This window comes from Emydura macquarii, unplaced genomic scaffold (genome assembly GCF_026122565.2).
Source record: "Emydura macquarii macquarii isolate MOO-44397 ecotype Brisbane River unplaced genomic scaffold, CSIRO-AGI_Emac_v2 contig_2636, whole genome shotgun sequence".
NCBI lineage: Eukaryota > Metazoa > Chordata > Testudines > Chelidae > Emydura > Emydura macquarii.
In genome coordinates, this window is record NW_027132773.1 from 14,112,349 (window position 1) to 14,121,833 (window position 9,485).

Sequence of the window (9,485 nt, forward strand, 5' to 3'; positions counted from 1 at the left end):
AGCAGTGGACAGGTCAGAGCACCCCTTTCTTCCTATTCCACCTAATGGCTGGATCAACAATGGGTCAGAACTCCTGACCCAGCTACTAGGAAGAAAGCACTGATGTAAGTAGGTGAGTGCCTGCTTATTATACAAGATGAATTTGACCCTTCCAGTGTGGATAACAGCTGCATGAAATTATTACAAACATTTTTTAACAGCCCTTACTAAATGGCAGATTCTGGTCTCAGGGAAATGGTAGGAACATGCACAGTTAACCTTTAAATGACCTGTTGTAAGCATTGGTATTGCATCCTATAACTGAACTGAAAATCTATCAATACCAAGGCAATTCTCTTTCTATTTTCTCTTCCTTTTACTGTTCTTCTTCAGTAACTGATCTTTTCTGCTTCTGATCTTGTCTGAGGATTCTTTCTACTTTTCACTTTCACCTCCATTAGCTCTCTTTTCCACTGTTGTTCCTCCACTTCATACCACAATCTTTCATCCCAATTTGTTTCCAAAGGTGTACATTCTTTCTCAATCCATTCGACACTCAATGCTCCATCAAAGACTGTTGTCCTTCCTCCTCAAATCTTCCAAGTATTTTATTCCCAACTCTCTCTTTCATGCTACTTTCCATCCAAGTCTCCAATATATTTTGTTCTTGACTCTTTCATTTGAATGAAAGCCTTTCACACAATAGATTTTGCTCCCTATCCACCAGCTTCTACAGCCTTTCTCCTCCCACTGTGCCTTTCCTTTCCACATACACCAAACTTTTTGTACTACAGTATGATCTCCAGTGAGAGTTGCAGAAGAGGATGTCATCACTTAGTGCCTTCTGTTAAATGATTCATCCTTACAGGTGAGCTAGCACACTACAATTGAGTTCTCTCATAAAATGTTGTATGAAGTTACTTTGTGCACACACTGGTCAAAAATGTATTTTATTCTGTCCAAACCCTGTAGCAAATTTTAATTTTTCCTTCTTAATTCATTTAAGCCAGTAAGTATCTCTTTATTGGTGTTATTCCTAAAAAAAATGTGATGATATTTATATAGGTGTAAACGGCACCTTACAGACCTATGAAACAGAAGGTCCTTAGCCAGAGCATTTTACAATCTAAATTAGACAAACACAGCAAGGATGACTACAAACAGGAAGGAAGAGATACTGGGGGGAAAATGAGAAAAAAGGGTTATAATAGTGAAAGATCATGATATGCTAATTTTATAAGCATCTTGGTAACCCTTCTCTGGGACAATTATTTTTTAAAATTACTATATATTTGCGGATATTGTCTAGAATGAGGGCCTGAATATAGGTCAGTGATATTAATATATCCAACAATTAAGTTACAGATCATCTCTTTTTTTCTAAGGCAAAGTATTAAACAGCAGCAGCGATAATTATGTAGTTAAAAACAGCTGAAATTGAAAGGTCTTAAGATATTTTAATGGTCCAGGCAAACAACACATAATTAGGGCTAACATTCTCCTTCTGCCTCATCAAAATTAGAGATCTTATGTGTAGATTTATAAAAAAAAAGAAGAGAAGCCAAGTTAGCCTTAATTGTGTATTGTTTAACTGATAATGTGAAAGGCAAACTCTTTTCTAATGTGGCTGTTTTTTAAAATTATCACGTCTTCATATTTCTGAACTGTTCTTTTTCTTCATCTGGCTCTTTTTTTTTTTTTTTTGTGCACATCTGAGAGGTTTTGGATCAAATACTGCTTCTACATACAGTATAGTTGCTTAAAGCAGAAAAGGGGTACTGTGAACTCTTACAGGAACATTTTATAATTCAAGCTGTTATGCTTCCATACTAAAAGTTAACAAGGAGAAGCTGTAATCACATTATGAATTGAACCACTTCAAATCTGAAACAATGCAGGAAGTAATAAAAGATCCAGATGAACATTTCTGTATTTATTCAACAAACACTACGAGAGGAAGACTGAGGAGTGGTCAAGACGAATATTTGCAATGCAATTAGGCTAGACAAGTAAATCTGAATGTATGCCAGCTGCAAGGGGCTTGCCCTTTATTCACACAATCAAATGTCTAATGTTGCACAATGTCTAGCATCACTAGCGACAATATTAAAAATTTCATCAGCTAATTTGGTGTTTACTGAGCAGCTTAATCAGGGACAGAATACATTTCTAGCTATACAATCTAGCTCTCTCTCTCTCTGTTGGTCCATTACCATCTGTCACTTACAGCTTCCATAAATACAATATTTTTGAATTCAAACAAATGCACTTGGCACTCAAACTAAGTTATCATTCAAATTTCAACATCAGAGTTGAATTCTCTTTTTAGTGTTCTTCAACTCTGACCCAGCTCTATCCCCTCCTTCACTGACAACAACCCAGCAAGTGGGACAAGCAAAACAGACCTCCTTTGTTCACTTTTTTTTCTTTCAGTTTTCTACTGAGGTAAATAACTGAAAAGCTCAGCAAGCCTTCAGTGGCTCAGAAGAATGCAATATAGCTAGCTTGCAACTATGCTTTCCTGATCAACACACAGTATGATGAAATTTAGGGAGCATCATGTTAATCTTAAACAATGATGTACTGAAGCTTAGAACATCTTTTAAATGAAAATATGAATAATACAATTTACAATATTAATCGAACCTGTATATATAAAGTGACTGTATCTTTATTGTAACACGCAATAGGCACTATTTGCTTGCTATCTTAAAATTCAGCAAATCATCACAATAAAGAAAATATACTGAATTTTGTAAATGCTATCAGCCCACTCAAGAAGGCTACATCAAATTAATTGCATATTGCAGAGTAGATGACCTCCTACTTCATTCCCTCAGTTTACACTCCTGGGACATATATTTTTCAGTGTTGCTTTCCACTAGTTTCCTGCTCTGTATATAAAACAGAATGTAAACCTACATGCAATAAGAACTATTACAAGCCCGTCCCAATATCACTTCATAACAAAGTCTGCTTTGATTGTGTTTGGCTTTTTCATCTAACAGCAAGAAAAATGTAGGGTAAATAATATCTCAATTCAAGGTGATTTGGGACAATTGGAGAAACTATAGAACTGAGCTACGGATCTGCAAAACAGATATATTTAGCATTGCTTTTTTTATATTTAATCTATAGTTTAAGATGTGTAATAGACCAATTAGCCTATTTGCACTCAGAATTTCTGCTATTCAAATAGTAACTATAGAGATTCACTTTTCACTAAACAATAAAATCACCATTTATTGACTTGAAATTTCAATCCTACACATCAGTAAAACAGGTAAACTCTCCCATTAACTCTGCTAAGCAATTATAACCTTGTAGCTAAATGCTGTCATCTTTGAAGAGTTCATAATAGAAGGCAATTGCCCAACACAGCAGGACCTAACCCACAGCACCAGTAAAGTGAAGCGTGCACCATATCAACCGACTGTCTACACCCTTATCCTTTTCTCTATTACAACCCTTCTCTCTAAAAACATAAAGACAGATTTAATAATGATTAGACAATCTTTTCCACAGCAGATATAAAGCATGCTTATTAAGGGTCAGATTCCACTGCCCCTACTCAAGATGAGTGTTATCTTATTTTGCCAGTATTCCCATTGAGGCCAGTGAGACTAATTGCAGAATAAGGGCATCAGACTCTGACCCTATATATTCTCCCAACTGGTAATATTATTTTGTTTTAATAGCCCCCGCATAAAAAAATCCTATATTAACATTAATTGTACATCACAGATTAGATATCATGACTGTTTCACAAATATTTCCATCTTTAAATATAGTTTTATTGTAATTTGTATTAAAATATTCACTTGTTTAACAATTTAAGTCATTTGCTCAGTAATTAAACATTTTATAATGAGTACAGCCTTCAACTAATTGCATATAGATTTCCCTAAAATGCTTATGTTATTATAACCCACTTCAAATACATGGTAATATATAGTAGATAAAACAGTCTGAATTAGAAATAGGATGTCTATTGCCCCTGCAAATTGTTTTTCAAATGCATTCTTGATTCAATACTGTATCATCTGAACATCATCTTACATTTTTCAGCTGACAAATATAGGTATTTGTTGACCAAAGTTTGGAGATTTTTCATACGGCACATACACAGAGCTGAAATCTAAAATGAGGGACAGATGCCCACAGACACTGAGAAGTGCCCAATGATTTCAATTTTAAAGTGTAAGCTTCATTGTGTCAAACAACTGAATTGATCATGCAGCTGCTGCAATTAATGGAAGTTTTAGCATTGACTTTAATGAGTGTAGGATTGGGTTTTAAATCTTATCCACTGTTCCACAGTATACACTAGACCCAAATTTAAAACGTGTTTTAACAGCAAAGCAACAGAGAAGGAAATACTACAAGGCTGAAGAATGGGAACAACAAAATGAAGGGGATTATCTTCCCCTCCTCACTCAAAAGTTTTGTCAGAGTGAAGAGTGCATAATCAGATCCTAGGAAACAGAAAAATTCACATCATAACCGAATAGTATTAGACTTCCATGACATGCAGTATGTGAGACATACTAGTCACACACCATAGTCTGCAGCATTTTTATGTCTTTTACCTCACAATACAAACACTAAATACATGTTTTGCACTACCTTTCATAATCTGTTAGCCAACATGGAGCAGCACTGGAGATTTAACTAAAGCACAGTATGGTCTTAAATATTGAATAGCTTAGAAGACTTGTGATTTTTTGTGATAATCAGATATAACTTACTACTGACCTCCAAGGCCTTGGTTGAAACACATACAAAACTTCAAAAATTATTTTCTGTGCTCAGCGGTATAGTAACAGATCACGGTCAGGTTAATCATTACTTTTTAACTAGAGGGAAAGTACATTTGTAGCACCGACTTTATGGTCATTTTCTGCATTAGTTACCATTAACAGGGAAGAAGAAGAACAAAGGAGTAGATGAACACCTGCGTATCTATGTACCTTTAAGCTGTTGCAACCATAGGGTATATTTACTGGTATGTACATATATATTTAATGACAAGGAAAGGAAGGCTGTTATTGAGGAAAGGAAGGTGATTAATTAGGTAGTACCCTGTTTATTGCAGGGCACCTCTGGGTTAAAAATAAAATGGTTTTATTAAACACACTGTACACTCTCAAACGATAATGATATATTTTGACAGGTTTCACATGAGATTGTGCTGGTCCTGTTCTAATGTTGGTCTATATAAATGGATATCTCTAACAAGAAAAAGTAGCACTAACTAGTGACAATTCACTAATGCTTTAGCAGCAGTGAATGATCCCCCAGCAACAGATTCAGTACTCCTCAGAAAACTGCTCCACAGACGGAAAAGCGTTTAGCAGCGTGCATGGGGGCAATTAAACCGTAATCCTAGGCAGGTTGTTACTTCAGCATAGACAGCTCCTTCTCTCCGTGCATCATCAGGGAGATGGGAACGGGGGAGGGGGCCTGAGCCTTCCCTTCGCCGCTGCGCATTACGTGCAAGGGTGAGAAAAGGCAGCCTGCGGGAGGCAGGGGAAGAGGGCGCCCCACTGCAAACGCCTGTTGCCCCCTTCTCCGCGCGTGAAATGGCGACCTCCCCGGCTCGGCAGAGCGCGCCGCGCGCGAGGCCAGCCCAGCCCAGCAGCGCTCGGTCCTGCCCCGTCCCGCTCAGTGCAGAAGGAGCAAGACGCGTGCAGCGTCTCCAGCCATGGCCGGGGGGCGGCGGCGGCGGGGGGCAGCAGGGATGAGAGAGACTCTCCGACCAGCAGCCGTGCAGCAGCGCAGTCAGTCCTCCCCCGCCACGCAGCCACGCAGCGTCAGGCGCCTGCCGCTCGCAAGCAGCCCGTGTCCCGGGATCGGGACCGCACCGCACCGCACCGCCCCTCCCAGCCCGCACCTGTAGCGCTGCCCCAGCCCCCGGCAGCCGCTGCAATGAGGCTGCGCTGCGCTGCGCTGCTAGGCTGCCTTCTAAGCCCGGGCTACAGCAATGCGCGGGGGCCTCACACGCACCTACATCCTGGCCGGGGCCGCGGGTAGACGGAGGATGAGGAGCTAGGGAAAGACACAGACGCATGTGCGCACGTCCACGAAGGTGGGTGTGTATAAATCGTTACATCCAGCCCGCGTCCACACAACCCAGCGGCAGGTGCCGCGCGCACACGCGCCTTTGCCCCGGAACGGGGGTGGGGGAGGTCTCGCTCCAGCTCTCGCTCCCGCTCCACAGACGCCCCCGGTTCCGGGGCAGACGCTTCCCCACCGCAGCTACCCTGGGCAGGACCCGGCCGGCAAACCGCGAGCTCCTGGGTGGAGGGAGGACACAGCAGGGCTCGCTCTCCAGCCGCCCCGCGCCGGATTAAGGCTCGCCACAGACCCCGCCGCTGCCCGCCCCGCCCCGCCCGGACTAGCCACCGCCGCCCCTCCGTGCCCGCCGGCAGCCAGCCCAGCCCCAGGAGCGCGGCCGGGGCCGGTCCACCTGGCCGGGGGTGGGCGTGCGCCCGCCCGCCAGGCTCGCTGGGCATTTGGGGCGCGGGGCTCCGGCAGGCGGAGAGGCGCGGGTTCCCCTCGCCCGGCGCTGCAGTAGCAGCAGCACCGCCGCCTCTCTCCCCGCTGCCGCAGGGCGGCGGCCCCTCCTCAGGCTCCCCGCGGAGGGTAGGTACTCACGGCTGGCTGCGACCCCGCTGCCCGGCTGGGGAGTACGGCGCGCACCTCCCGCGGCGAGCCCCTGGCCCTCCGCCCCGCTCGACAGGCTGCAGCAGCGAACAGCTCAGAGGCGCGCTCCCGAGCCTATCCCCTCCCCACCGCCCCCGACAGCGCAGCGGGGCCGCGCCCGCCGGGGGGGGGAGGGGGACCGAGATGGCGCGCGCGCGCTCACGCCGGGGAGCCGGAGCCGGACAGAGGAGCTGCCCTGAGCGAGCACCTGATGGGCTGGGAGGCGGCGCGGCGGACGTGTGAGCCGCCTGGACTCGTGAACGCCAGGCGGGGCGCGCCCAGGCTCAGGGGCTTTCGCTGGGGAGTGTGCGCCGCAGACTAATAAAGGCATGGCCCTGCCTTGCCAGCAACTTGTTACCCCAGCCCCAAGGCCGGACGAAGAACAGCCACTGGCAGCACAAGCGTGTGCCCTAAGCAAAGATGAGCCCAGAGAGCTACAGCTCATAGAAGTATTTCCAACGCTGGGGAGGGGAAGGGGAGTTACTCCACCTTAAACGTGTTTTCTGAACATCTTCCTCCCTCCACACAGTGTTTAGTAAAGAATAAACCAACAGGCTTTTTCTTTATGACACTGGCTCTGATCAGCCAGCTGCAGATTAGTCTGCTTGCGCCCTGGCCCTGGAGTGGACAGAAATGCAAATCGCTGGCTAATGAGTACCACAAAAGGAAGACAGGTGGTGAATGGTTTTACCTCTGTCGCAGTTAGGCGTTGTTAGTATTAAAGGCCCCGATTCTGCAAATGGGATCAGTACAAACACCTTTATATCCCTCCAATTCACAAATACTTTATTTTAAATACATTGTATTTGTATCTATTTAAAGGGACACTGTGGTTAATTGAGTAGTTCCAAACTGGACCTAAGGATTATTATTGATTATCTGTATTACAATAGCCTCTAGCAGTCCAAGTCATGATACATGACCTTGTTGTGTTAGGTCCTGTACAAACATAGAACAGAAAGGTGGCCCCTGCCCCAATGGCCTTACAATTTAAGAATGCTATTTTACATCTGGAACCTGACTTTCCAGAGAGTTAATGTATATACAGCCCTGATCACAAAATATGTATATATGCTTAACTTTTCACAAAAATAGTCCCATTGAACTCAATTTCCCTACTCACATGCATGTAGTTAAACATGTGAGTGTTTGAAGGACAAGAACATAAGAATGGCCATACTGAGTCAGACCAATGGTCCATCTATCCCAGTATCCAGTCTTCCAACCCTGGCCAATGCCAGGTGCTTCAGAGAGAATTAATAGAACAGGTAATCATCAAGTGATCCATTCCGACGGCCGTTCCCAGCCTCTGACAAACAACAATCCTTGCCTATCCTGGCTAATAGCCATTGATGGACCTATCTTCCATGAATTTATCTAATTCTTTTTTGAACCCCATTATAGTCTTGGCCTTCACAACATCCTCTGGCAAAGAGTTCTATAGGTTGACTGTGCTTTGTGTGAAGAAATACTTTCTTTTGTTCATTTTAAAGTGGCTGCCTATTAATTTCATTTGGTGACCTCTAGCTTTTCTGTTATGAGAAGGAGTAAATAACACTTCCTTATTTACTTTCTCCACATCAGTCATGATTTTATAGACCTCTATCATGTCCCCCCTTAATCATCTCTTTCCAAGCTGAAAAGTCCCAGTCTTATTAATCTCTCCTCATACGGCAGCTTTTCCATACCTCTAATCATTTTAGTTGTCCTTTTCTGTATCTTTTCCAATTCCAATGTATCTTTTTTGAGATGGGGCGACCAGATCTGCACACAGTATTCAAGATGTGGGCATACCATGGATTTATAAAGAGGCAATACAGTAATTCCTTTCTTATTATCTATCCCTTTCCTAATGATTCCTAACATTCCGTTAGATTTTTTACTGCTGCTGCACATTGAGTGGATGTTGTCAGAGAACTATCCACTATGACTCCAAGATCTCTTTCTTGAGTGATAGCTAATTTAGATCCCATCATTTTATATGTATAGTTGGGATTATGTTTTCCAATGTGTAGTACTTTGCATTTATCAACACTGAATTTCATCTGTCATTTTGTTGCCCAGTCATTCAGTTTTGTGAGATCTCTTTGTAGCTCTTCACTGTCTGCTTTGGATTTAACTGTCTTGAGTAGTTTTGTATCATCTGCATATTTTGCCACCTCACTGTTTACCCCTTTTCCCAGATCATTTATGAATATGTTTAACAGCACTGGTCCCAGTACTGACCTCTGGGGGACACCACTATTTACCACTCCCTAGTCTGAAAATTGGCCATTTATTCCAACCCTTTGTTTCCTAACTCTTTACCAGATACTGATCCAGGAGAGAACCTTCTCTCTCATCCCATGACACCTTACTTTGCTTAAGAGCCTCTGGTGAGGGATCTTGTCAAAGATATTCTGAAAATCTAAGTACACTATATCCACTGGATCACCCTTGTCCACCTGCTTGTTGATTCCCTCAAAGAATTCTAGTAGATTGTGGAGGTATGATTTCACTTTACAGAAATCAGGTTGACTCTTCCCCAACAAATCATGTCCCTCTATGTGTCTGATAATTCTGTTCTTTAATATAGTTTCAATCAGTTTGCCTGGTACTGAAGTTAGGCTTACCGGCCTGTAATTGCCTGGATCACCTCTGGAGCCTTTTTAAAAAATTGGCATCACATTAGCTATCTTTCAGTTAGCTGGTACAGAAGCTGATTTAAATGATAGGTGTTAGTGATATGACAGTTGTTAGTTCTGCAATTTCACAGTTGAGTTCCTTCAGAACTCTTGGGTGGATACCATCTGGCTCTGGTG

At 43.4% G+C, this 9,485-nt stretch overlaps 1 protein-coding gene across 1 annotated transcript in view; it reads right to left on the minus strand.

The window, feature by feature from the left end:
• Positions 1-7,045, minus strand: part of NRCAM (neuronal cell adhesion molecule) — a 274,576-nt gene extending 267,531 nt beyond the window's left edge. The window contains exon 1 of the mRNA XM_067564201.1: positions 5,986-7,045. The gene's annotated coding sequence lies outside the window, so the exon portion shown is untranslated. The remainder of the gene's footprint in view (positions 1-5,985) is intronic.
• Between the last annotated feature and the right edge of the window lie 2,440 nt (positions 7,046-9,485).